Consider the following 27,243-nt stretch of genomic DNA (forward strand, 5'->3'; position numbering starts at 1 on the left):
AAGACTATCCAATGTAACACTGTCACAGCAAAGATGTGAATCAACCTGTCTACCAATAGGAGCTTATAATGAAATAATTTATAGTGCATCCATGTAACAGAATACCATGAACCATACACACAGAACAAGGAATCTCTTTCCATTCAGAAAGAGAGATCTCTGAAATATATTAAGTAAACACCAACAACAATAATCAAAACAAAACAAAACTGAGGTGCGTCCAGGGAGGACACCAGGGCTGCTGGGGTCAGGTCAAAAGGACAGCTTTTATGTGCCATTTATTTATTTATTTATTTATTTATTTATTTATTTTGAGACAGAGTCTCACTCTGTTGCCCAGGCTGGAGTGCAATGGTGCAATCTCAGCTCACTGCAACCTCCACCTCCTGGGTTCAAGTGATTCTCCTGTCTCAGCTTCTCAAGTAGCTGGGATTACAGGCGCACACCGCCACGCCTGGCTAATTTTTTGTATTTTCAGTAGAGACGGGGTTACACCATGTTCCCCAGGCTGGTTTTGAACTCCTGAGCTCAGGCAGTCCATCTGACTCAGCCTCCCAAAGTGCTAGGATTACAGGCATGAGCCACCACGCCTGGCCTCTTTTATACCTTTTAAATGTTGAACCATATGGTTGCACTTCTTTTTCAAACATAGAATTCAAATCAATAAATACAGATAATTTGTAGAACAGGATGCATGGTATGCTACAGTTTCTGCAAAGACATTAAATTCAGACTATCTATCTGCTCAGACATACCTACATACACACATTCTTGCATGTAAACAGCTACCTCTGAAGTAGCACACAAGAATCTGAGGGCTGGTTTCATCTGGCCTGGAGAACTGGTAAACTGTGCAGTGAGGCTGAGGGGTGAGAAATTCTCTTTCAAATTTTATACCATTATATCTATTACCAATTTGAAAACAAATGATTAAAAAAAAAAAAGTTTAAGCTATTGTGGTTTTTCTGGTCCTCTGCTCTTCCCCGTTTAAGATTCTCACTGATGAACGCCCCCAACATCTCCATGTCGATAACTCCTAAATCTTTGTCTCTACTCTGGTCCATGTCTTGAACTGCCATCCTGAACAGTCTTTCCCTCAGTTTCTCAGCACAGTGGTCTGGTGATTCCCCTTCTTATTCTCCTACGGTGGTGCCTTCCCTTAAGAGCTGGTTTCTGCAAAACTGGGGTTTCTGTGAAACTCTGGGGTTTCACAGAGTTTTGTGCTTAACAAGTTCTCATCTCCTCCTCATTGGTACCCACAGCTGAGTGGTCATCTAGATGCCAGTGCTTTCGAAATCTCCATCCCTGCCCAGATCTCCTGTTTTGAGCTCCAGATACAAAAATCAGTTGCCAGAGGACATCTTACTGACAACTGGGACTCCTCCCCCACAATGGCAGCTCCTTCAGTGTTCCCATAAACCAGTGAATGGAGCCACCATCCATTCAGATAGAATACTGGGATCTTCCTAGATTCTTTCCCCCACACCTTCCCCACCCCAATAATCAGTTTTAAGGCTCCTACACAGTTCTGTAATCTGTCCCCTTCCTCCCACCTCTGTAGATCTCCCCGGTCCATACCACCTTCCTCTCTTTCCTGTAAGTTCCCAGCTATTCTGAATACCCACAATATCACTCCCCCATCCATTCCCCGCCCTGAGGCTCAATTCATCTTTTTGGTTCTGTAATCGTTCCCTGGGACTGCCATCACATGATGCCACTGACTGAGGGGTTTGAACGACAGACATAGTTCTGGAGGCTGGAGTCCAAGTTCAAGGAGTCAGCAGGTGTGGCTTCTCAAGAAGTCTCCTTGGTTTGCAGATGGCCACCTTCTCACTGTGTCTGCACATGGTCCTTCCTCTGTGCATGTGCATGCCTGGTGTTTCTCTGTGTCTAAAACTCCTCTTCTTACAAGGACATAGGTCAAACTGGGCTAGAGCCTATCCTAACAGCCTACCTAACAAGTGACTTCATTACCTCTTTAAAGACCCTGTCTACAAATACAGTCGCCTTCTGAAGTACTGAGGGTCAGGGATCAACATATGAGTTTTGGGGATGCAAGTCAGTCCATCACAGTGTCCAACAGGTCATGTCACTCCCCTCAATAAAATCTTTCACAGGGGTTCCAATATCCTTGAAATCATACACTTTCCAAAACATGACCCCTGCCTATGACTCTCTCTCCCAAATGGAGAGGAAGTATAGGGAGGCGTGGGAGTTCAGATGGGGGTAAGGGTATAGGCAGAATTAGAGAGATCAGGAAGAAATGGCACCCTTTCATTATCTCCCTTCCAGTCATGCTTCTTCCTACTACCGATGGACTTCGGGCAAACTGTCTAAACTCTCTGCAGAACGGGCTGGGTCCTTGAGGACCCACAGGCCTAGCTGAAGAGCAGGGAGAGATGGCATCACTCCACCCCACATTTAGATCCCCTGGACAGAAAATACCAGGCCTGTATCCTCTCTGTAAAAGTAAAGGTTCCCCCAGAGTCAATCACGGAATCTTCGAATCCAGGATTAGAAGCAGATCTAAACCGCGACTGGGCGACCTCCCTTTGAGACTAAACTGCTCATTAAGGTGTCCTAGATATCCAGCATTAGAAAGTTACCACCTTGCTGGCTCCATAGTGAAAACGAATGCATGGGCTTGGCAGCAGCATTATACAAGACCTGATTTGTCTGTCTCCTCTTATGAACTGAGTGACCTGGGGCAAGATGCTTAACACCTCTGAGCCTTGATGTACTCATCTTTAAAATGGGGTTAAAATGGGGTTAATATTCTTCTAGGTAATTCTAACTATACTAATTCCAGGGGCTGCTATAATTAATCACCATGAACTGAGTGGCTTAAAACAACAAAAATATGTTACTTCACAATTCTAGAGGCTAGGAGTTCAAGGTGTTGGCAGGGCCATGCTTCCTCTGAAAACTCCAGGGCGGAATCCTTCCTTGCCTGGCTTCTGCAGGTTGTTGGCAATCCTTGGCATTCCGCACCTTGGCCTTGCACCTACATGTTCCAATGTCTGCCTCTGTCTTCACAAGGCCATCTTCTCTCTGTGAGTGACCGTGTGCCCCCGCTTACTACAAAGACACCAGTCATGGGAATGAGGACCCACCCCAGTCCAACAGAAGTGTGTCTTAACGAATTACATATGTCAAGACGCCATCTGCAAACTGGATTGCATTCACAAGTACCAGGGTTTAGGGCTTCAAAGCATCTTTTCAGGGGACACAATTTAACCTGTGACACTTACCTGGATGATTGTGAGAGGATTAAAGAAATAATGACCTAAGAGCACTAAGGACAGTACCCGGGGCACACAGCAAGCACTCCACACAGAACCGTTTTTCTGTTCCAGTGTGTGGCTAATATACAGCAGGCTACTTTCCCAGATCAGGCCTAGCTTCTTTGCTCCTCATAAAAACAAAAACCACAAGCAAGAAACCAAAAGCAAACAAGCCGGTATCCTCATGGCTAATGCTGTATTAAGACTTTAAAATAAACAAAGCAGGACTTGGTACCAAGTCACTGATGTAAATATTTTATCAGTGGATCTCTGAAAAAAACTCCATGCACGCACGTGGGTCCCACACGCCTCTTCCCTGGAGGAGCTGGTTCTGCCAATAAGGGGCCCCTAGGGCTGCTTGAAAGCAGAGAGGAGTTTGCTCAAGGTGTGCACCCCTGGTTCCAACATCTGGCTGCATTCCAGCTTAGCAAAGCCTTCCAGAAACAAGGCAACACAGGGCCTATGGACACCTAAAGCCCGTGCTGAGGTTGAATCCTGAGCAACCTCAACACTGGGGCTTCCCAGGAGAGTCAGGCGAGACGGCTCAGCCAAGGAAGTGATTAATAAATCATGGGCAAAGCTTTTTCCCATTCCCTGCTCGGAGGAAACCAAAACGCCTATCACAATGATCAAAGCCGCTGCCCGCAACTTCAGATTGACTTTGACTGAGCTCATTAAGTCATAAGCTTCTGCAGAGTGGATTTTCTCCATGGATAATGCTTGAAAATTAGGAAGTTAAGTGACTTGGGAGAACCTGGGACCCATTAACCAACTAGCCAGTCAGAGCTTCCATTAAAAGAGGAAAATGGCTAAAAATCTGAAATCTGTTCTCGGCCAGCTGTTCAAAGATTCCATTATGAGTTTTCAGGGGACGCCCCTTGGGGTTCACACCGACGTGAGCAGAGAAGCCTCCATGGACACGGAGAAGGACCTCGACTGAGAAGACAGAGGCTTGGGTTCAAATCCTGGCTGCATCTGGAATATGAGGGATTTCTTTCCTCTCTCTGAGCTTCGGTGTCCTGAGGGGGAAGTGCCCCCCAGTCTAAGGCATGTGGATTCCACGGCTGGAACCTGTGTATAAAATCGTGACTCTGAGCCGGGGGACTTGGTACGCACACCATATGCACTTAGGAAAGGGCTGTTCGTAAACAGATCTGTAGACGACAGAGTCCCATCTGCCAGTTACCAAATGACGAGGCCGCACGTGAGGAATTTAACCATCTGAAACAACTAGCTGTTAGCTTGGTGGAGGGAAAGGCAGGCTAGAGTTGTGAAACCTGCCAGGTTAAATAATTTTCTCCTCTTTCTGCAGAATCACGGTGTTCTCTTACAATAGATCTTGCCTATGTTATAAAGCTCTTTGGCTGAGATGGATGACAGAAATATTAACAAAGAACTGATGCAGAAATTAAGCATTTCCTGTTGTGAAGAAGAGACTCAGAATGAAGGGCAAAAGAAAGCACAAGCAAGCAGGGAGGCCCAGAGCCAGACCCCAGAGAAGAGTGAAGTGCCGGATTCAGAGACAATGCTTCCATTGCCCAGAGCTCCTCTCAGTAACATGCATGAACTCAGCACACCTCCGGAAAAAGACAAAGAAAATTCAGATCAGATTTTAAGGACTCCAGGGTCACATCTTCTCAAATGTCCTGAGACACCAGGCCAACCAGGCAACAGGAGCAAGCTGCCACATGGTGCCAGCCCCTCTACTCCAAAAAGCCTGCTGAGCCAGAGGTTATTTCTCCAACAGCAAAGCTTCCCTCCAATGGCTCTAAGCATTTGACGCTCACATCTACTCCTCCTCCAAGGATGAGATTACCTCACTGGCTCTGGTCAATGTTAATCCCTTCACTCCAAAGTCCTAAAGAAAATTATTCCTTTAATCCAGTGTCAAGAGGAAAATTCGAGATGATCTTGAGGAAGTTAGTCCAGAGGAAGGCAAGGAAGAACAAGGGCTGCCTGCTGAGACAAGCGTTCTATGAGAAACCAACATGGCTTCCTGCTATAAAAAAGAATGCTCAGAGGTAGAAAAAATTGGGGTTGGAGAATTTGGTACGGTCTACAAGTGCATTAAAAGCCTGGATAGAAGTGTTCATGCAGTAAAGCACTATATGAAAATTTTTGCAGGATTTCACCAGAGAATTTGGCTTTGAGTGAAGTTTATGCTCATACAGTGTTTGGACATCACCCCACCTGGTACAATACGACTCCTCACGGGCAGAAGATGACCATATGATCATTCAGAATGAGTACTGCAATGGCAGGAGCTTGCAGGCTGCTATATCTGAACACACTAAGTCTACTAATCATTTCCAAGAGCCAACACTCAAGGACATCCTTCTACAGATTTCCCTTGAACTCTGGCATGGTGCACCCGGACATCAAACCTACTAAGACCTTCCTTTGTCACAAGATGCAAAGTGACTCCTCTGTAGTCACAGAAGTTGAAAATGAAGCTGATTAGTTTCTCTCTGCCCGTGTGATATATAAAATTGGTGACCTAGGCCATGTGACATCACTAAGCAAACTCAAAGTGGAAGAAGGAGATAGTTGCTTCCTGGCAAATGAGATTTTGCAAGAAGATGATTAGTATCTTCCCAAAGTAGACCTATTTGCCTTGGGATTAATCACTGCAACGGCTGAAGGAGCAGGGACATTACCCATCAACAGTGCTGCACGGCACCATAACCATGAGAGTAACCTCCCAGACATTCCTCAGGAGCTCTCGGAAGACTTTTAGAGTCTGCTCAAGCACATGATCCACCCTGATCCAGGAGAGAGACCTTCTGCAGCAGCTCTGTTCAGAAACTGGCCCTGGCCCTCCTGGGGAAAGCAGAAGAGCTCTAGCAGCAGCTGAATTTGGAAAAGTCCAAGACAGCTGCACTGGAAAGGGAACTAAGAGAAACCCAGCAGGCCCAGTCCCTGCAGGAAGACTTCCATCATGGTGACCCTGGGGTCTCCGGGACCATACGGGGTCAGGAAACACCAAATGCCTGGTAGGAGGAAAGAGTGCAAGGTCTTCAGGCTTTACCTCAGGACAGCATGAGCCTCTGAACTAAAGGAAGAAAAAGGGAAACAGTCCTTGGCTTGGCCTTATGGATTAGAAGGTTGCTGTTGTAGATTCCCCACCAAGGATCCCAGGGACTCACTGTATGTAGAAAGGAATGGAATTTGGTTTTGAATTCAAGTAACAGTTTACAAGAAAATGTGCCTGGAATTCCACAGTACTTCCCAGGTTATATGAGGCTATTCCTGAAAAAGAGTTCCCAGTCCCTTTGTGGAAGTGGGTCTCCTAATGTATATACCCTTTCTGATATTGCATTTACTAAATAAATGGTTTCACCATTACATGAGGTGGGTAAAAGTAAGACCATATATAACTTGGACATCTTTGAGCTGGTTGTTAACTTGCAGAACAAAAACGCTGGATGGAGAAGGTTCAAGGAAAACTTGACATGGCTATTCTCCATCTACTTGCCCTGTCCCTCTTGTGGCCACGTTCTGACTGGTGTGATGTTCCAAGCCTCACCAATTTCCCTTGATTTTATCAGAATTTGGCCTTGTTTCCTATTATTTCATCATACTTTATCCAAATCATTTTTATGTATACGTTTTTAAAGGAAAAGAATACTGCATTTTTTTGTGGGGGTGGAGGACGGAGTCTCACTCTGTCACCCAGGCTGGAGTGCAGTGGTGCAGTCTCAGCTCACTGCAACCTTCACCTCCCGGGTTCAAGCGATTCTTCTGCCTCAGTCTCCCGAGTAGCTGGGACTACAGGCGCGTACCACCACACCCGGCTAACTTTTGTATTTTTAGTAGAGATGGGGTTTCACCATATTGGCCAGGCTGGTCTCAAACTCCTGACCTCTGATCCACCCACCTCGGCCTCCCAAAGTCCTGGGATTACAGGTGTGAGCCACTGCACCTGGCCTACATTTTTAAATAAAGCATTTTTTCTCGTCCAAAGACAAATTACACGTAGAGTACCCTTCTCTGTCATACATCACTAACAAAGAATGAAAAATTTACATTAGAGAACATTTTACGTGATACAAGGGTAAGAGAATTCAGTAGGTCAGTAGTAACATGCCTTGGCAGCAGCGTCCAGCTTCACAGATCCAAAAGTTAAAAACAGTCAGGATCTGCTATAAAATAATGTTGGTCATAAAGGTATTTGATAAATTGTTTATGTCATCTTAATGAATGCAACCTGTTAATGATTAATGGCTTTTTTACTGTTGGATTTTCTTCTTTTCCTCTGATTTCTCAAAGCGAATTTTTTAAATTGAATAAACCCTCACACTATTCTTTAAAAAAACAGTGTGTCTCTGACCACAAAGACTATTTATGAGCATTAAATGAGACAGACCTCTCTCCGAAGGCACGCCTGGCAGATGCTAAATAAATGTTATTCCCCCATCTCGTTTTGGCTTCCTCCCTCCTCTCTCCAGAATTTTTCACCCATTCCCATCTTCACAAAGGCCTCCCCAGTTTCTTGGCACACAGTGAGGTCTTCCCGCTTTAGAAAACCCTTCCTGAAATCCTAAATACCCACATACCTGAAAACTAATTACTTACACCCTCCCATGGCCCCCAGCCACAGCCTTGGAGCCTGCTCCCTCCCAGTCAAGCCTCTGAACAGAATAGTCTCTAGCAGCAGTTCCCAAATGTGCGTTAAAGAACACCCTGGTCCATGACAAAGGGTTCACTGGTTAGCAAGAAAAGTAGAAAATGAAGGCACAATTGTAGCAAGCTCTTCTTAGAATTAAACTTATTCCACTTACAGTACCTTCCTTTATTCTGATGAGCCATTGCAACATTTTTGTGTTAAAACATAATTTATTTCATAAAATAATGATGGGATAATCAGAGAGTGACTTTGTTTTCATTGTTCTCATCTGATCAAATAAAAGCAGGTGACTCAACATCAGGAGCCCAAGCTTTTGTTTTTTTCTTTTTTTTTCATTATTTTGCTGGTCCATAATATCCAAGCCTGGGAATTGTGGTTACTATACTAATCAGTTTCAGTTGGCTGCCTCCACTTCCGCCCCAGCTCAACTCAACACTATTTTTTTTTTTTCTTTTGAGACAAGAGTCTTGCTCTGTTGCTCAGGTTGAAGTGTAGTGGCATAATCACAGCTCACTGCAGCCTCAACTTCCTAGGTTCAAGTTATCTTCCTACCTCAAGCTTCTGAGTAGCTGGCACTACAGTTGAGCACCAGCACGCCCACCCGATTTTTGTATTTTTTGTAGAGACAGGGTTTCACCATGTTGCCCAAGCTGGTCTTGAACTCCAGGGCTCAAGTGATCCTCCCACCTCAGACTCCCCAACTGCTAGGATATACAGGCATGAGCCACCACACCCAGCCTCAAACCTAATTTACAAACCCAGCTTCTACTCTCACCATTCAAGTGAAACCACTCCCTCAGTGGTGTCCAAATCTGGGCTTTCTTCCTTCTAGCCTGCATCCGGCAGCCTAGACCAGGCCCTGGTTACACTTAGACCACAACCTCCAAAGTAGAGGCTAACTCCAGGCTTTCCAAACAGAGCCCTGAGCAAGGGAAAGGCTTCCCAGTGCCTATGTCCCAAAGTCCAAACCCCGAGCCCTCAGCTGGGTCTCTGTGGCCTCATCACCACCCCATCCACCAAGCAAGATTGTGGAGCTGGAAAAGCCCAGTACTCACAGCCTTGCTCTCACCCAAGCCCCAGCAAGTTGTTCAATTTCTCTGAACCTCGGTCTCCTACTGGGTCAAATCACAATCACAACAGTCTTGACCTCATAGTGATCTTGAGGGGATTCAAAAAAATCAAGTGGGTAAAGCACTTTCCCCAGTGCCTGGGACACAGTAAGCACTAAATAATTGGGAACATGGTTAGTAGTAGGAGTGTTCCTAGTAGACAATGCCCTCTTTCTAGTTTTATCTTCCATTGCTCAAGACTCCAGCAAACTTATAATACTTATGGCTTCCCAAATACATTGCATAGTTTCTCACCTCTGGGAACCAGTCCATGCCATCCTGGTATTCCATCACATCAAGGACTGCCTTCCCAATCCTTGTTTATTCATCATGGCTGGAAGAAACGGGGACCTCCTCTAACTCTAGCAACATTAGGTCTATATCACTCTTGTGCCACTCACCACATTACTATACAACACCTTACTCAGAGACTTATGTGCACGTTTTCCCTCCCTTCATAAATTCTTAATTACTTAAGGTCAGGGGAAAGTTCTGCACATCGAACCACACCTAGTATATTGATTTACAAGTAAGTGAACAATAAGCAATCGTTTTAAAAAGCCAGTCCGAGACGGGCGGATCACGAGGTCAGGAGATCGAGACCATCCTGGCTAACACGGTGAAACCCCGTCTCTACTAAAAATACAAAAAACTAGCCGGGCGAGGTGGCGGGCGCCTGTAGTCCCAGCTACTCGGGAGGCTGAGGCAGGAGAATGGCGTAAACCCGGGAGGCGGAGCTTGCAGTGAGCTGAGATCTGGCCACTGCACTCCAGCCTGGGCGACAGAGCGAGACTCCGTCTCAAAAAAAAAAAAAAAAAAAAAGCCAGTGACAATAATACCAAACAGGTCATTTAAAAATAGATGGTAAGCATACACAGAGTGGAGACTTCTTACGGCCAGTGTTGAAGTTCTTCCTAGGACGAAGAACAGCAATGTTTATATGTGCGTATATATATTACGGAAATACCACAAGTTGGGTCTAGGTCCTGCTGCTTTCTGCAAAGAAAGCCAATGACTGAGATGATGATTATTGCCAAGGAAGAAGGCTTTAATCGGGTGCTAAAGCCGAGGAGACTCAGTCTCAAATCAATCTCCCTGAATAACTAAAACTAGAGGTTTTAGGGAAGAAATGTAACAATGTGTTAAAAAAAAAAAAACAAAAAAAAACAGAACTGGGAGGGGCAAGGAAGCAATCATGATGAATGAGGGGTTGTGACATCTAACTGTGGGAATGTGGTGATCTGGTGAATTTCAGTTCTTTGATATATTTTTTTTTTAAAGAGACCTGAAGATCATTTCCTGAGGAAGGAACTCATATTTAAAAAATGTAAGTTTCAAGCTTTAAGATCAGAAGGGTCAATTTCTATATTTACCCAAAAAAACTAACTATGGGACTGTTGGTTGGTTTCTATACACGCACAGACACAAATACGTTCATACCAAAATCTCAGGCAATGCAAGTGGACGGTAATTAAAAATTTAATCCAATGGCATTTAAATCCATCATCCTTGTTGCCTGGCCTTCCTCCCTCCACAGCTGTGACTGACTGCCACCATATAACTCTATCTTGTTCTCCCATTAACATCTACATCTCTGTACTTCTGATCTCTGTGTTGTTTTGATTATGTCTTCTTCTGGTATGTCTACTTCTGGTTTAGTATTTACCATATTATTTCCATACCTTCACTCAGATCACCATTTCCAAGTGACACTGTTATTTATTTTGCAAAGCCAGTCTTTTTACCTTCCGTTTTGTTCCCCACCCACATTGGGTTCTGAATCCACTAAATGTCCTTGTCATGGTGTCCTAAGTATGCAAATAGCTCAAGTCTACAGAGATTTTAATTTCTTTTCATTCTGCTTTCCTCTTCCATCTCGCAAATAAATAAAACACATTTAAACAGGAAAGGGAACAGTCAGCGTGTCCTCCCCTAAATATACTTAGAGGAAGGGCATTTCTATTTCATAATCTTTGAGGCTCTTTAGTCCACTGTACAAACTCATTAAACTGGAGGTGGTCCAGAGAGCCCAGGAAACTTAATGAGCCTCCCAGACGCAAGCTGTTCATACCCTTTTGAAGTCAGTGTGGAACCAACATATGGAAAATGATCATCAGCCACTTAGTCCTGATGATGGCCCCAGAGGGTGGGTATACCCTCTTCAACCCAAAATTTAAGAAGAAAAAGGTACTTTCTGTAGAGGCAAAATGAGACTGAGATGAGCCGTTTGAACTAGCAGCAGAACTAAAATATACCTGGAATTCTTTAGACTCTGCTTCCAGAATCTCACTTAGCACTGACCCTGCGCTGATGTCCTAGGTCATGAAAGAGAATACCCCTTGAACTTGGGAGACAAGCTCAAGTTCAAACTCCAAAATCCTGAGGATTTTACAATCAACGAAAAAGGAAAAAGACTATTAAATGCATTTCAAAAAGACCAAGAAGACAGAGGGAAGAACATTTCAAGGAGGGGGAAAAAATGCAAATAATGTTTTTAAAGTGAAAATGTGAAAATGAGGAGTCACAAAAGTCTAATTTCAAGTCCATGATTGGTGACCAGAAATGTCACGATTGACATTTTCAGGAGGATCAAGAGTCCTCATCTCTGTTTTAAGACAACAAACAGGATCACAGTCGTCCCTGGTTTAAAATATCCTCATTGTGCATTTTAAAATAACTAAAAGAGTATAATTGGATTGTTTACAACACAAAGGATAAATGCTGGAGGGAATGGATACCCCATTCTCCATGATGTGACTATGAAACATTGCATGCCTGTAGCAAAACATCTCATGTACCCCGTAAATATGCACCTACTCTGTACTCACAAAAATTTAACATTTAAAAAAAATTTAACATTCTCACTGCTCTTAGAGTAAAATCCAAAAGCTTTACATAGTCTGCTGTACAAACCAAAGCACAACCAAGAAGTCACTAAGTAGAAACTCATTCATTCATTCAACAAGCATTTATTGAGTTCCCAGTCAGTGCCAGCACTGGTCTAGGCACTGGGGATTTGAGAGAAATTGACACTCCCAGCCCTCAACCCTAGTCTCAGCATGGATTGGTAAGCATGTGGTGAGTGCTCCTGAAATGCCAGCATGGGCTAAGCACCCTGCATTCATGATCTTGTCTTCTCTCCCCAAGAATGCCATGAGCCTATTAACCTTACCCTCCTTTTACAGGTAAAGAACATATTGACGCAGAGCAACTCTGTAACTGGCCTAAGGTCACGCAGCCAGGACCTGGCCTCAGACTGTCTGGTTCAAGAACCTGCCTTCTGACCCATCACTCTCCCACACCTCCACTGGAAGCGGAGCCTAGAAAGTGGCTCCCCACTGTTTTGCTTATCTTCTCACAGCGGCACATCCTGGATGAGTGGTCCCAGCATCACAGAATGAGACACCCTCCAGGGAGGAGAAGCACACGGCTGAGGCTCACTACCTTCAATATGCTGAGCCATGGGGGCACCAGAATCCACACAATTGGGAAATATTCTGATCTCCAGCAGAATGAGACCGTATCACCCAGTCCTACAGTCCAGAGCTGGGGCCTGGACATTCATGCCATGCCAACAGTAGAACAACTGCCTCTTAGTTGCCTGTCATGAATGGCCTTGGGATTCCCCATCCATTATCTACCTCAGCAGGGGATGAGGGAACAAGCCTGGGCAGAGGCCACCACTCCCCTGATCAGTCATCAGGGGCAGGCAAATTAAAACCACAGCAGGCTGGGCGTGGTGGCTCATGCCTGTAATCTCAGCACTTTGGGAGGCGAGGCAGGTGGATCACAAGGTCAGGAGTTCAAGACCAGCCTGACCAACATGGTTAAACTCTGTCTCTACTAAAAATACAAAAATTAGCCAGGCATGGGAACACAAGCCTGTAATCCCAGCTACTCAGGTGACTAAGGCAGAGAACTGCTTGAACCCAAGAGGCGGGGGTTGCAGTGAGCTGAGATCGCACCACTGCACTCCAGCCTGGGCGACAGAGCGAGACTCTGTCTCAAAAACAAACAAAAAACAAAACAAAACAAAACAAGACACAGCAAGTCACCACATTGCACCTTGGAGAAACAAATTAAAAACCCTAAATTCCAAACGCTGGAAGAAAGGTAGAGAAACAGACGCTCTCATAAACCACTAATGAAAGCATAAATGGGCAAGACCATTTTATAAAGAAGTTGGCAATATCTACTCAGGTTGAGAACATGCAAATCCTTTGATCAGCAATTCTACTTCAAGAGTATTATTATAGAGAAAGTCCTGCTATTATGCACAAAAATTTTCACTGCAGTGTGGCTAGTCATGGTAATAATCTAAATATCCTGTTAAGAGATGAATGAGCAAAGCGTAGTATATTCATACAATAGGATATTCTGAAGCAACTAAAATAAACTATATCTATATGTGGCAACGTGGATAGAACTCAAAATTATAAATGGGACGGAACTCAAAATTATAAAGGTAAATGAAAAAAGCCGGCTGCAGAAGCATAGGCCATTTGATAGCATCTATGTACACTTTAAAATCCTATGCAAGGGATATAAATGCACATCGGTAGCAAAAGATTAAAAACGGACAGAAAGGATATGTGCCAATTTGAGGATAGTGATGACCTCTGGGCCAAGAGAGAGTAATGGGATGAGGCAAAGTCTTTGACTCTATCCATAATACATTTTTCTTTTTTTGGCGGGGGACAGTCTCACTCCGTCATCAAAGCTAGAGTAGAATGGTGAGATCTTAGCTCACTGCAACCTCAGCCTCCTGGGTTCAAGCAATTCTCATGCCTCAGCCTCCCAAGTAGCTACAGGGACTACAAGTGCACCCCACCATGCCCGGCTAATTTTTTCTGTGTATTTTTAGTAGAGATGGGGTTTCACCATGTTGGCCAGGCTGGTCTCAAACTCCTGGCCTCAAGTGATCCACCAGACTCAGCCTCCCAAAGTGCTGGGATTATAGGCATGAGCCACTGCACCCAGCCACATTTTTCTTTTAAAAGAAAAGCCTGAATTATAATGACATATATTAAAAATCTGATAAATCTACATGACAGGTACACTAGTGTTTGTTATGCTGTTCTCAGATCTTTTATACTATTTGGAAGATTCAATAATTTAAAGTAATTAAAAATATATTTTAAAGCACCCAAGTTACTCTTACAATCATCTAGGCTTAATAACCGTTCAAGTATAGGGAACAAGCATAAATAAACTGCAATATCGTGTGTTAAGTTCTACACGAACAAATACAAGTTAGAGGCAGCCATTAAGAAGTCAGAGATTAATTCTCTGATTGGGAGTTGAAGATAGGAGGACACTTTTCTAGAAAAGGCGATTCACTAGCCAGGTTTCAGAGAGTGAACAGGAAGCTTTCTCTGATAAACTGTCTGCAAACACAGTCATATCCTTAATTAATAGTAAGACCAGACAGAAAACAAGAGCACACACTGCATATGGCTGTGCTGAGCTGTGGGGAAAGGTGCAAGCTGGGAGACTATGTTCCTTCTCCATCAAGCTGACCAGAATCATGTGCTAAAAAAGCCAACGAGAAACAGGGATCACTATGGTACTGACACCATCTTGATTTGTGTCAGTTCACCCCTGTGGCAAGGCCTGAGCGCCTGGAGGCCCAATGCTGCTGGGAGGGGCAGGGGATGGAAGGTCCAGTGACCGCAGAGCCTTCTTGCAAAGTGTCCAGGAGGGTCTGCAAACTAGGCAAGAGCAGCGCACGTAGGTGCACATGAATCAAGGTCTAGGGTGGTTGCTACTGTGTACTCACGTGATATGGTTTTCAGCCTTTTTCCACCCCCTAGGTAACATTCTCCCATCAATCTCAATGAGGGAGGGGAAGAGTGGCTTCCTCTTCCCCAACCCTTGAATATCACTGCTGTAAAATGTAGGGGGTAGTTAATTGATGTGAAGAGGTGGACTGAAGAAATTGGAAGAAAAGAAGGTCCAAGGCTGGGCAACAACAGACTTTGGAACAAAAAGCAATAGTAACACCAATGTTCAGACCAGGCACCCAGGAGTCCTGAGACAGCCTACAGGAAAAGGAGGGCCCTCAAGAATTGACCTACAGCAAACTTCGAGGTGGCTGACACCAGATATCTAGCTTTTAGTGAGTGGGGACTACTACGGCCAGATTGGACTGAACGTAGAAAAACAAAGAAATGAAATGCTGGGCACCATGGGGCAATTTGTACCTCACACACATACACACTACAAATTTGAATCATCTGTTTCCTAAGAATTTTCTTCCCATGGAAGAATTATTCTACAGCAGCGCTGTCCGCTAGAACTTTCCGCGATAACAGAAATGCTCAATGTCTGTGCTATCCAATCTCACCAGCCACATGGGGCTACTGAGCATCTGAAATAGGCTGGGTGTGACTGAGAAACTGAACTTTTACATTTTATTTAAACTTAACTAATTTAAATTTCAGTAGCCCCAGGTGGCTAGTGGCCACCTTACTGGAGGACACAGGTCAGTAACATCCTTCTTACTGTCTGCATAGTATTTTAGTATACTGACACGATAACTCTCCCCTCCTAGTGAGCATTTTGTTAGTCTCCCGTGTTTCACCACTATAAACGATACTGCCACAAATACAGGTATCCTCATTGCCAAACTTTTGTACACATTGCAAACTATTTTATTGGGTTAAAGTGCTAGAAGTGGAATTGTGGAGTCAATGGGTAATTTCTGTTTTTAGGGTTTTCCTATATATTAGATTCACCCACTTAAAATAACACACATGTGTAGAGCATTTTACTTTTTTTTTCTTTTTTTCTTTTTTTTAAGATAAGATCTCACTCTCACCCAGGCTGGAGTGCAATGGCACGATGTCAGCTCAATGCAACCTCCGTCTCCTGGGTTCAAGCGATTCTCCTGTCTCAGCCTCCCGACTGAGACTACAGGTGCACACCACTGTGCCTGGCTAATTTTTGTATTTTTAGTAGTGACGAGGTTTCACCATGTTGCCCAGGCTGCCCAGCTCAAACTCCTGAGCTCAGGTGATCCGCCTGTCTCAGCTTCCCAAAGTGCTGGGATAACAGGTATGAGCCACCGCGCCCAGCTCATTTTACTTTTTACTAGCTGTTTTTACATACTAAACGATTCTAAGATTCTCATGACTATCATGTAAAAGTAGAGGGGCCAGGTAGTCATCTCCTACATATAAACGAGGATATAAGCTGTGAGGCAGCATGTTGCTGGCTTGGGTGGGTCAGATGCTTTTTACAGCCAACATCAAAGAATGAACCCAGCATTCTGTGATGGGAGACTCCTTGTACTTTGATTAGTGTAACATGGGAAAATGCTTATGCTATATTCATAAGTGAAAAAAGCAGGACATGAAATTATATTTCATGTATGATCAAAACTATCTAAAATCAAACATAATCAATGTGTTAAAAATCTTTAGGTGATAGACTGTATGTTATGTTTCTACCTTTTGTCCAAGTTTTTATAATAAATCTATTACTAATCAATAACACTTAGTGAGCAATTATAAATAAAGTGTGGCTGGGCAGAGTGTCTCACACCTGTAATCCCAGCACTTTGGGAGGCTGAGGCGGGTGGATCACGAGGTCAGGAAATTGAGACCATCCTGGCTAACACCGTGAAACCCCATCTCTACTGAAAATACAAAAAATTAGCCGGGCATGGTGGCAGGCGCCTGTAGTCCCGGCTACTCGGGAGGCTGAGGCAGCAGAATGGCATGAATCCGGGAAGCGGAGCTTGCAGTGAGCCGAGATTGCACCACTGCACTCCAGCCCGGGCAACAGGGCGAGACTCCGTCTCAAAAATAAATAAATAAATAAATAAAAATAAAGTGTTTACATGCATTACCTTATTTAAAATATTTCTACATGGTAAGGACCATTATTATACCTATTAACAGACGAAGATGTGATGGATTTAAAAAGTTTAAGAAACCTAGCCAAGATCAAGACAAGGAGCTGGAATCTGAACCCAGACTGACTCACTCTAAAGCCTGTATTCTTAATCACCATATCAATGCCCCTCAAACTTTAATATGCACATGTATCACTTGGGGATCTTGTTAAAATGCAGATTCTGACTCAGGGGATGCTGATGCCGTTGGTCTGTCAACTACATTAAGAGTAGCAAAGCTCTACACAATCCATATGGTAAAATCTTAAAAGAGAAAATACACTATACTCAACCAAGAAAACGTTTTCTAATAATTATTTTGAATTTTATTTTTAGAGATGGGGGTCTTGCTATGTTGCCCAGGCTGGTCTCCACTCCTGGCCTCCAGCAATCCTCCTGTCTCAGCCTCCCTAGTAGCTGGAATTACAGGCATGAGCCACTATGCCCAGCTCTGTTATCAAATAATTTAAATAATGTGAATGCTTAATAATATATAACGAAAATACACCACCTTCTCAGTAACCTTTAAATACTCTTTCTATCCATATAAGAGGCCCGAAGTTGCTCTTGTAAATTCCCACCAGCAGACGATTCTTGGGCAGCCACTGGTGTCAGGCTCACTAAGCCCAACTCAAAGTTAATCAAACTTCTCATCTCATTAGCAGGAAGGATTTTATCCCCATAGCTTCCATTAGTGAGCACTTCTGTAGATCCAGGGAGCAGGTGTGTGTAGGAAAGGCCCCTGGGGGCTCCTCAAGGAACGGGTCAGTCCCACCCACCATTCCTACTGCACAAACCACCCAGTCCTCAGCACCTGATGAGCACTTCCCCATACCCACAGACCTTACTTAAAACATTAGAACTGTGTATTCTCTAAATATTTTAACTTTTGAAAACTTGGCAAGCACCAGCTAATTTTATACTTAGAGAATCTTCAATACCCTTTTCATTATGTTCCTAATTCTTCATGTCTTTTTATGTGGGATGATCAGATATTTGTTGTTTAATGAACCTTTTGTCATTTGCAGTAACCCTGTTTATCTATTTTAATGCTTAATGCTATGAAATTACTTATATGATACCATAAAAGTAGTCCTTACATAATAGATTTTATTTCCTTAATTTTTCACTCTATTATCTCTTGGATTTTACTACGTGTCCTAAAGTGAGTAGATAGGTGTTTTCTTTTAAAAAGAATTAGTAACATTTTGCTTTATATTTAGTCTTCAGTTGGTGTATTTATATCGCCTTCCACTTCCCTTTAATGTTATATGTACTGATGTGTTTCCTTCCTGGAATCATTAGGGTGGTTTGACCAGCAAAGTTTTATTTCCTTTTAAACTAGACCAGAAGATAACCAACTGTTCCTTACTATTTCACGTGTTTAATACTGTTTTTGTTTTGTTTTGTTTTGAGAGAGAGTGTCTCATTCTGTCACCCAGGCTGGAGTGCAGTGGCGCAATCTCGGCTCATTATAACCTCTATCTCCCAGGTTCGAGCGATTCTCGTGCCTCAGCCTCCCGAGTAGCTGGGATTACAGGCATGTGGCACCATGCCCAACTAATTTTTATATTTTTAGTAGAGATAGCGTTTCGTCATGTTGGCCAGGCTGGACTCCAAGTCCTGGTCTCAGGTTATCTGCCCACCTCGGCCTCCCAAGGTGTAAGCCAGCGCACCCGACCTAACACTGATATTTTAGAAAACAGACCTGCTTTATTTCCTCTTGGTGACCTCCCCTACTTGCTAAGTAAACTATGTAAACTCCCTTCAAATGGAATTAAGATGCATAGCAGTTTTCATTAGCCTGTCAGAAACCCTTTTGATATGTCACATGCTAGTCTCATAGTGAATCTAATTTATCACCTGATTTTAAATTGCTCTAGTACACTGCCCTCTCAAAGGCCTCTTTTTCTTCGCCTTTTTAAGCCAAGGGATATCTTGTAAAGATCTTTCCAAGTCTTTGAAGATCAATGAGACTGTTCTAAACTCCAGCGAAGGAGAAGCAATTTTCACCAAAAGGCAGAATTAGCTTGGCCAGGTAAACTTCATTCACCATGGCTTCGTCTGACTCTCCCAATTCCGTCTCTTTTTCAAAGTCATAGTCATGTCTTTAGTGATCCCCTCCATTCCTTCTTGTAGGTAACCTAGAGGAAATCCTACTGTGTGCCTAACACTATGCCAAGCATTGAATCAGGTTCTGGAGTATAACAGCAAGTAAGATAGACATCAAAAACAAAATAGACTCCATCCTGAGCTTTAGACACAGGAAAACAGAATTCTTTTTTCTGTTCAGGATTGTTGCCAAGTCACATTTTATGGGTACTTTCAAAAGATGCTGATGTTGCCCTTCAATTCTGGGCAGTGTTCCTTTCTCTGAAAATATACATATTTATATATATATTCATATTTTGTATATCTCTGACTGTTCTGGTATGCTCATTATTCAAAAACTGAACCCTATGATATTTTTGACATCTGTTAGCTTTTCTTATATTGTCATTATCATTTACTTGAATAACATAAATGAACTCTGGGTATGCTAAACCTTTATATCACCACTGCCCTTCACAGGATCCACCAATGCTTATTGTTTCACTATAACATTTACAAGATTAGTTCTATCTTTCATTAATACCAAATATTCTTAATGTAAAAGTCATTCTTTCCAACTTTATCTCTTTTACAGTAGTAAGCACCAACTCATTCCAATCCTGTTTCCCCAGGTTCCTGCCAGCTGGGCTCACTTACTGGTCTCATACTTTTTAATCAAGCTGATGCCAATGTTTTAATCAATCTGTTTTTGAAACACCTTACTTAGTTCTGTTCTGGTTTCTCTTAGCATTAACCATTTTTTACAGCTTGAACTCTGATGAAATACCCTATGTTGCTAATCACTCTTTCCCTCCCCAAATTCCCTCAATTTTATTTTTATAATAAAAAAACAAGTTAAATTTAGAACTTTCCAAATCAATTAAGGGGCTTTTTTCAACTGACTGTGGAACTACAAGTGTGACTAGGGCTCATTTTTCAGCCATGTCCAATTAGTTTAACGACGCCTGGAGAACACTGCTCTGATTCAAAGCTAAAGCTGAAGGAAAATGTTCCAGTAATGCCATCAAAGAGGACACACTTCTGACATTCCCCAAGCCAAACTCACTGGGTCTTACAATAATGAGAAGGGATTTTTAATGCAATAAAATTAAACACCCTTTATGCTTTCATTTCTCTATGCCAACAAACACATAAGTGTACCACTGCCACCTGGAACACTGGCACCTTGGGTTTGCAAGTCTTCTAAATCAAGTTATTCATAAATTCCATATCCTTGCAGTACCCGGATGCCCAAGGCCTGTTCCAGAGTAAGCTAAAGGGCCTGCCCTCCCTCCCTGTGGCTGCTCTCCAGGACAGAGACAACATCGTCTGCACACTGCACTATTTGTCTGTCAAAAATCACAGTTCGATTTGGGCAACAGTGAATTCACCCAATTTATCACCAGTCTCTTGATATCACAATGACTCACTAAAAGGAGAGTCCAGTTCTCAGGTCTCTGGAAAGGCCCTGGGGGTGAGTTTAAAATCCTGGGGTTCACTCTGCTCTGCCTGTAGTTAACACTTTACGGCCCTGTGGCATTACTTTCTCACAAGAGCCCTTTAGTTTGAAGCAACAAGATGGGGTCAATTATTTCTAGTTTCTTTCTGGAGCAACACATTAAAATTTCCGCTTCCACAATAAAGAACATCAATCTCTAGTTCAGGAAACGTTCTCTCATACATGGACCATATAAGCTTAAGCTCAGGGTCAGAAAGTAATTTTAAGAATACTTTAAATTCTCTTTGGATATGAGGCATTATCATCAGTGCTATATCTTTGTCTGGAAAATCTATTTCCAGACTTTTTGAACAGTGGGTCCTTCTATTTGGCACCCAGTACTATCTGAGGGAAGTGCTGGGGGAAAAGAAAGCCTTTTGGTGGGTATTCTAACAAAATATTCCCATAAAGGGGGGAAAACTTGTCTCCATCATTAATATATTCAAAGGCAAGTGTCATGGTGCTGAAATAACTTGTTTATTCTTATTTTTGTTTCTTTTAATAAATTGAGTCTCTGCAAAAGCCAATTTAAACCCCTATACTGATACGCTCTCCACATAGGGGAACAGCAGTTTCTATCTGACAGACAGCCCATTTGAGTAAAGCAACTTGAGATGGCCCCCACTCCAATGGCTCTCTAACAAATCATTCTATCCAACACGGTAAGCATGGAGTCAGTATTGACATCCCTATGCAATGCTGGAATTCTCCAGCATGAGGTAGATGGCGCGATTCTTCTCCCAACAAATACAGACTTGGATTTCTATTCCATACCAAAGCAGCAGAGCCAGTGGTTAGGAGACCAAGTTTACGCCACGCAGACCCACGTGCCAATTCTGAAACTATCTCTTACTGGTCAAAGGTTTAGGAAAGTTACTGAACCTTTTAGTTTCCTCATCTATACAATGGTAGAGCATACTACCTACCTGAATAAAATGCTCTGAAAAAGAAATAAGATCCACCAGCAGAGAAAGCATTAAATAAATTATAGTATGTACACATACCGGAAAGCTGTTTTTAAAAGAATGGGTAGGTATATAAGAGCAGAAAGAAAGATGGCCAAGAAGACACATTTATTTGATGTTGTAACGTCTCTGACATCAGGACATACCTAATGGCCAACTGCATCTTCTAAAAGCACGGGGTGGGCGGAAGCTGTGATTCATTGGTCACTGGCAGTGCCTGGGTAAACTTGCTCACAGCTGTTCGTACATCATCACTTCCATCGAGTTATGTGCATGGCTGGTGCTGCACAGGTTGAACTGACCTGCTATTTAGAATGTCCTTTAAAAGATGATGTTAAAATGTCCTTTAAAAGATGATGTTAAAAAGATGATGTTAAGATGAAGCAGGAGCTCATTAAATTATGTCTGTGTGGGTATTTGTATATAAATATAAATCCATGTTAAAACTAAATTGATACATACCGGACGATTCACAGTAGTTACTTAAGGGAGGGGAGAGAAACGGGAAAGGAACATGAAGGAAGATTTTAATGTTTTATTATTGCCATTACTTCTAATTTGTTTGCATTTTGTATCATAAGCACGTACTCAGTCTGTGTATTTTTATTTACTTATTTACTTATTTATTTTTATTTTATTTTTTGAGATGGAGTCTCGCTATGTCATCCAGGCTGGAGTCAGTGGCACAATCTCGGCTCACGGCAACCTCCACCTCCTGGGTTCAAGTGATTCTCCTGCCTCAGCCTCCCAAGTAGCTGGGATTACAGATCCATGCCACCACTCCTGGCTAATTTTTTGTGTTTTTAGTAGAGACCGGGTTTCACCATGTTAGCCAGGATGGTCTCGATCTTCTGACCTTGTGATCCACCCACCTCAGCCTCCCAAAGTGCTGGAATTACAGGAGTGAGCCACTGCGCCTGGCCCCCGTGTATTATTTTTGCAGTGTTTGTAATTCAAGAAGTTTACAACAAAATAAGGCACACACAGTGCTTGCCACCCTGCCAGTCAGAGTAAACCTTCAATGAATGGGAGTCACTCTCACCCTTCTAAACACCACAAAAGAAAAAGTATCATAGACATTTAATATATGATCCCAGTCCTTCAAGGAGTTTTCAATCTAGCAGGATTTAGAAGAGAAGTTTTATACATACAGTGTACATATATAACCAGGGTATACACACACACACGCACACACGTATATATTGTGTATGACCATAAGGTAAAGAAGGCTATTGTCCAAAAGCCACAGAAGACATTTCTAGCTCAAACCTCAAAAGCCTAGAGCTGGAAAAGTCGCAGAGCACCAATACACGTATACCAATATTTTATCTGGAAACCTAAAGAGGCAAACTAGGACACGTGCCATCACCTCTGAAACCTGTTCAAGAATGACACATCGATTAAATATCCCTGAAGATGCAGTACCCATGTTTGCCTGGGCACTGTGACATCTTCACAGCTCTGTGTTCCCATCAAGGTCCAAGATCCATCAGTACGTCTCCTGTTTAGAAATGCCTCCGAGATAACGCTGGCGGAGAGCCTCTACCCTTCTCAGATAACGAAGAAGAAGGTCAACAACCCCATTTCCATCAGCGGGTCATTTGGGTCTTTGAGGGCAAAGAACAAGTTTTACATAGCTTTGCCTACCCCTGGAAATAGACACAGTGCCCGGGTGTGGCAGAGCTGATGGCACAATGACGAACAACCAAATAAAACATTAAGACATTTCTAGTTATCCAAAGACAAAGAAAATGACATCTGCACACTCAGGAAGCTAGAGCTCCTCACTAGAGAAGGTTTTTCCAAGAGGGTATGGTTTGAGACAAATGGTTCTGAACTGAAACAAGGTGCACTTCTCCCCAGGAAGCCATCGTCCTCCTCTGGGTGCCACCTTGCGTCCTGTGAATTCATGCCCAAAAGAAGACAGCTGCAGATAAGTTATGTGGCAAGTCTGAAGAGAGGTGGAAGTACAATTCTTAAGGAAAGTTTGGAACAGAGCGAAGCAAAACGACAGCTGGAGGGGAAAGTGTCTTAAAGGAACTGAAGTATTATAAAGCGACACAGAGCAACAAAGAGACTTTAGAGAAAAAAAGTGTAAGATGAAAACTTGTAAAAACACACACACACACAGCTTGCTGCTGGTAGAGACGATTTTCCCAAGCACCTGCAGAATGACTCAAGTTGTAAGGCCTTTTGATGGCAAGGGAGAAGGAATTATGGGGAGGGAGAGGGGAGCCCAGAAGAACAATACCTACTCTGTGGAGTGGAGGAAGGGGAACTTCCAGGGTTAGGATTTCAACACAAGGCTTCCAAGGCAAACTGGCAGCTTGTGCTCCTGTAGCCCTCAGGGATAGTGAACCTCCCAGGTTTAACATTAAGGGAACCAGGTGGCTTTTGGTGTCAGCTGTCACCTGCCTGTCACCTGCTTTCTCTGCATATGTCTCTCCCAAGGAAACCACATATAGAAAATTCCAGAAGTTTTCACTCTAACACAAGAGGAAAGCGAGAGGGAAAGGGTTAGTGCTGAGGGCATTTCTGGTTAAGAATGGGTTTTCCCATGGAACTGTGTGGCTACAAAACATAAAGCCAAAGCCCAAAGGCCGTTGGGAGTAGGATGGCATCTTGATCCCCTGCATCCAGAAGACACATTTAGGATGCACAGTAATGTGCTCAAGATGCATGCACGCTAGACCAGGGGTTCTCAACTAGAGGCAACGTGGCAATGTCGGGAGGCAGTTTTGGCTATCACCACTCTGGGTGAAGAGGAAGCCAATATGGGCATGGAGAACTAGTGATGCTGCTGTGACCATCCCGCAATGCACTGGACAGCCCCCACAACAAAGAACTATCCAGGCCAAGGTGTCATTGGTACCAAGGCTGAGAAACCCCGTCCGAGACTAACCCCATCCCTGCAACCACCTCCAAAAGCCCTAAGAATCATACCTCAAGTAAACTTTTGCTATCCTCCCGACCAAGCAGTTATTCTGCCATAAACATCCACGTACTATCTTAAGATACATTAAACATCAAGCCAACGATGTGACAAGCAAATACGGCATATCAAAAGTACCTGGCTGCTCTCCCAGCAAACATCTTCAAGGCACTCCTTAGCATCCAAGTGAGTAGATTTTTTCACAGCAACAGAAGGCAGTTACATACATAGGCACATGCGTACACACACACACACACACACACACGAGCAGCCAACTTAAAAATCTCCCTGGTTGTCAGGTAGAGGCACTGGCAAAACAACAACAGCAAAACTGCATGGTTAGAATGGCCCAAGCATTTCCTAAGTATTTCTAAGACAGAAAGAGGGAAAAAGAACAAATAAGAAAACCCAACAACCAAAAATAGATCAGTCCCTGGGGCAACCCCACAGCTAAAAACAGTTCCATCACTCCAAGGCATGTCCATGGTGTACTTATTTTTTTAATTCTAAAATACAATAAACACATTTTAAGGGTGGAAATATGAATTTAGAGCTCAAAGAATAAAAACGAACCCCCATGTGATTACAATTCGGGTCAAGAAATCGAACCCTGGCTGGTATCATGTCCCCGCCTAGCATGTCTGTCACTCGCCCACACACACAGCAAAAGGACCAGAGTTATTCTGAAAAAGGTTCATCTTCACATAAGGATTGAGATGTATTTTATGTATTTACCATGAACACCAAAGTGTCCTGCAGAGAAAGCTGATGTCTCTGCTGAATAAATCCTGGGCAGTGACCACAAAGTGAACAGATTTGGGGAGGGGGAGCATTCATGTATTCATTGATTCTGTCAATTCACAAGAGTGTTGTGATGGAAAGGCATGGAAGCATGGTGCAGGAAGCCTGGAAACAGAATGGGAACAGCCCAGGTTGGGGGCAAGGAGAAGCTTAAGTTACAATCTAGGCTTCAGGCTTCATTGTGGTATCCTGGGTATTATCAGTCTCTCCTGAACCACACAATGATTTCCTGCCACATGATATCCTTGGCAAGTTTCAATGGGATCATGTGCTTAAAGTAATGAGCAAAGCATCTCACACACAGGAGATGTTTCACTAATAGTGGGTTCCCTCTCTTCCCCTTGCCCACACAAACAGGCAAGGTTGTAAAGGCCAATTCTTTTTTCTTTTTTTTTTTTTTTTTTTTTTTAATTGAGACAATCTTCTTCTGGGGTGCAGTGGCGCGATCTTCACTTACTGCAACCCCCACTTCCCAAGTTCAAGTGATTCTCCTACCTCGGCCTCCAGAGTAGCTGGGATTACAGGCGCACGTCACCACGTCTGGTTAATTTTTGTATGTTTAATGGAGATGAGGGTTTCACCATGTTGGTCAGGCTGCTCTCAAACTCCTGACCTCAAGTGATCCACTCGCCTTGGCCTCCCAAAGTGCTGGGATTACAGGCGTGAGCCACCACCCCGGCTTAAGACCAATTATTTAATATGAAATTACTTGATTATAAGTGTTCCTAAACTCCAAATTCTCTAAACTGCTTTACAAAGGTGACAAGTCCACTTTCAACTTATCCTGCAGACTGGCTGAAAGGTGTCTAAACCACTCTTCAAGGCCCAGAATTTACCAACCCACCCTCTCCTACTCTAATCTCTCTCCCTCCCCCACTTATCCCAGAGTAAATGGCCTAAGTTGGCTGTCAGGAAAAAACATCTCACACCCCAGTAGGGAGCCTTAGTCACATCTCTTTGAAGATGAAAAGCAACAAGGTGTGTTTATTTGTACTCTGGTGTACAAGGCCTCTTCTAGGCCTCATCTTCCTGAGCTGAGCTGTGCTGAGCTGTGCACAGCCACTCAGCTAGTTAAAAACAACAAAACCCACCCCTCACACCACTAAGCAGATCTTTCCAGGAGAAAAGGTCAATACTCACTCCTGGGAGTACACATGGGAAAATCAAGCCTTTTCACTGATAAACAATGTCAGAAGGTCTAGGCAAAGGTCAGTCCTGGAGGAGGTGAGAAGATGGGACCATCACCCAGCATGGCCGCCTTTGGAAATATCTCAAGCCCTACACACTTAAACCCACTGACTGCACCCACATGCAGGAAAACTAGACATCAGATGACGTGACCCGGGCTGTGTCTCTCTCGCAGGATACATTAAAAAATAGTCACGGTGAAAATCAATGCTTCACTTCCCTAACACAAATAAAAACAAAGGAAGAAAAAAATACACAAGAAGGTTTCTAAGAAGGTTCCTGAATAAAAAAGGCCTCCAAACTGCTCTTGGAATGCCAGTGGCTTTCCAGCCCCACAAAGACCCAGGCTCTAACTAGGGTTCAACCTTGACCCCGGGATTCTTTGTCACAGACTATCAGATGGAGACAGAAATCCAAAGTCTTGGCTTTTACAATCTCTCTTGTTTCATCAACTTCCCAGAAGAGGATCGAAGCACAGGCTATGGGATGGAGGGGTAGGGTCTCTGGTCTGGCTATGAAACCCAAACTGAACCAAACAGGCTTTTCTTATGGGCTGGGTGCCTAGGAGCATCTGGTTGACATTAGGAAAAATGACCAGCCCTGTTTCTGGCAACACTTGGGTCAAAGTGAAATCCATGCTAAAAAGATGATGCTTAATGTAACGTGAAAGATGCACACACTCCAACCTGCCTAGATGTTTCTAAGGAAGCAACTGTAAAGGTAATTCAAAGCCCTCAGATAATGGAAAACGCACTAGGGACAGTTACGCTATTCCTCCCCCTACCCCTCCACTCCCCACTATGACCATTTTATTTATTTTAGCCCTATTTTAGATGTACACACACACATTA

The 27,243-nt window shown here is 43.4% G+C and overlaps 1 protein-coding gene and 1 pseudogene across 2 annotated transcripts in view; one reads left to right on the plus strand and one right to left on the minus strand.

Annotated features, from left to right (window-relative positions):
- LDLRAD3 (low density lipoprotein receptor class A domain containing 3) overlaps positions 1-27,243 on the minus strand; it is a 293,775-nt gene that overhangs the window by 264,728 nt on the left and 1,804 nt on the right. The window lies entirely within an intron of this gene.
- Positions 3,799-6,448, plus strand: LOC103237585 (wee1-like protein kinase 2 pseudogene; annotated as a pseudogene).

This window comes from Chlorocebus sabaeus, chromosome 1 (assembly GCF_047675955.1).
Source record: "Chlorocebus sabaeus isolate Y175 chromosome 1, mChlSab1.0.hap1, whole genome shotgun sequence".
In the NCBI taxonomy this organism is placed as follows: domain Eukaryota; kingdom Metazoa; phylum Chordata; class Mammalia; order Primates; family Cercopithecidae; genus Chlorocebus; species Chlorocebus sabaeus.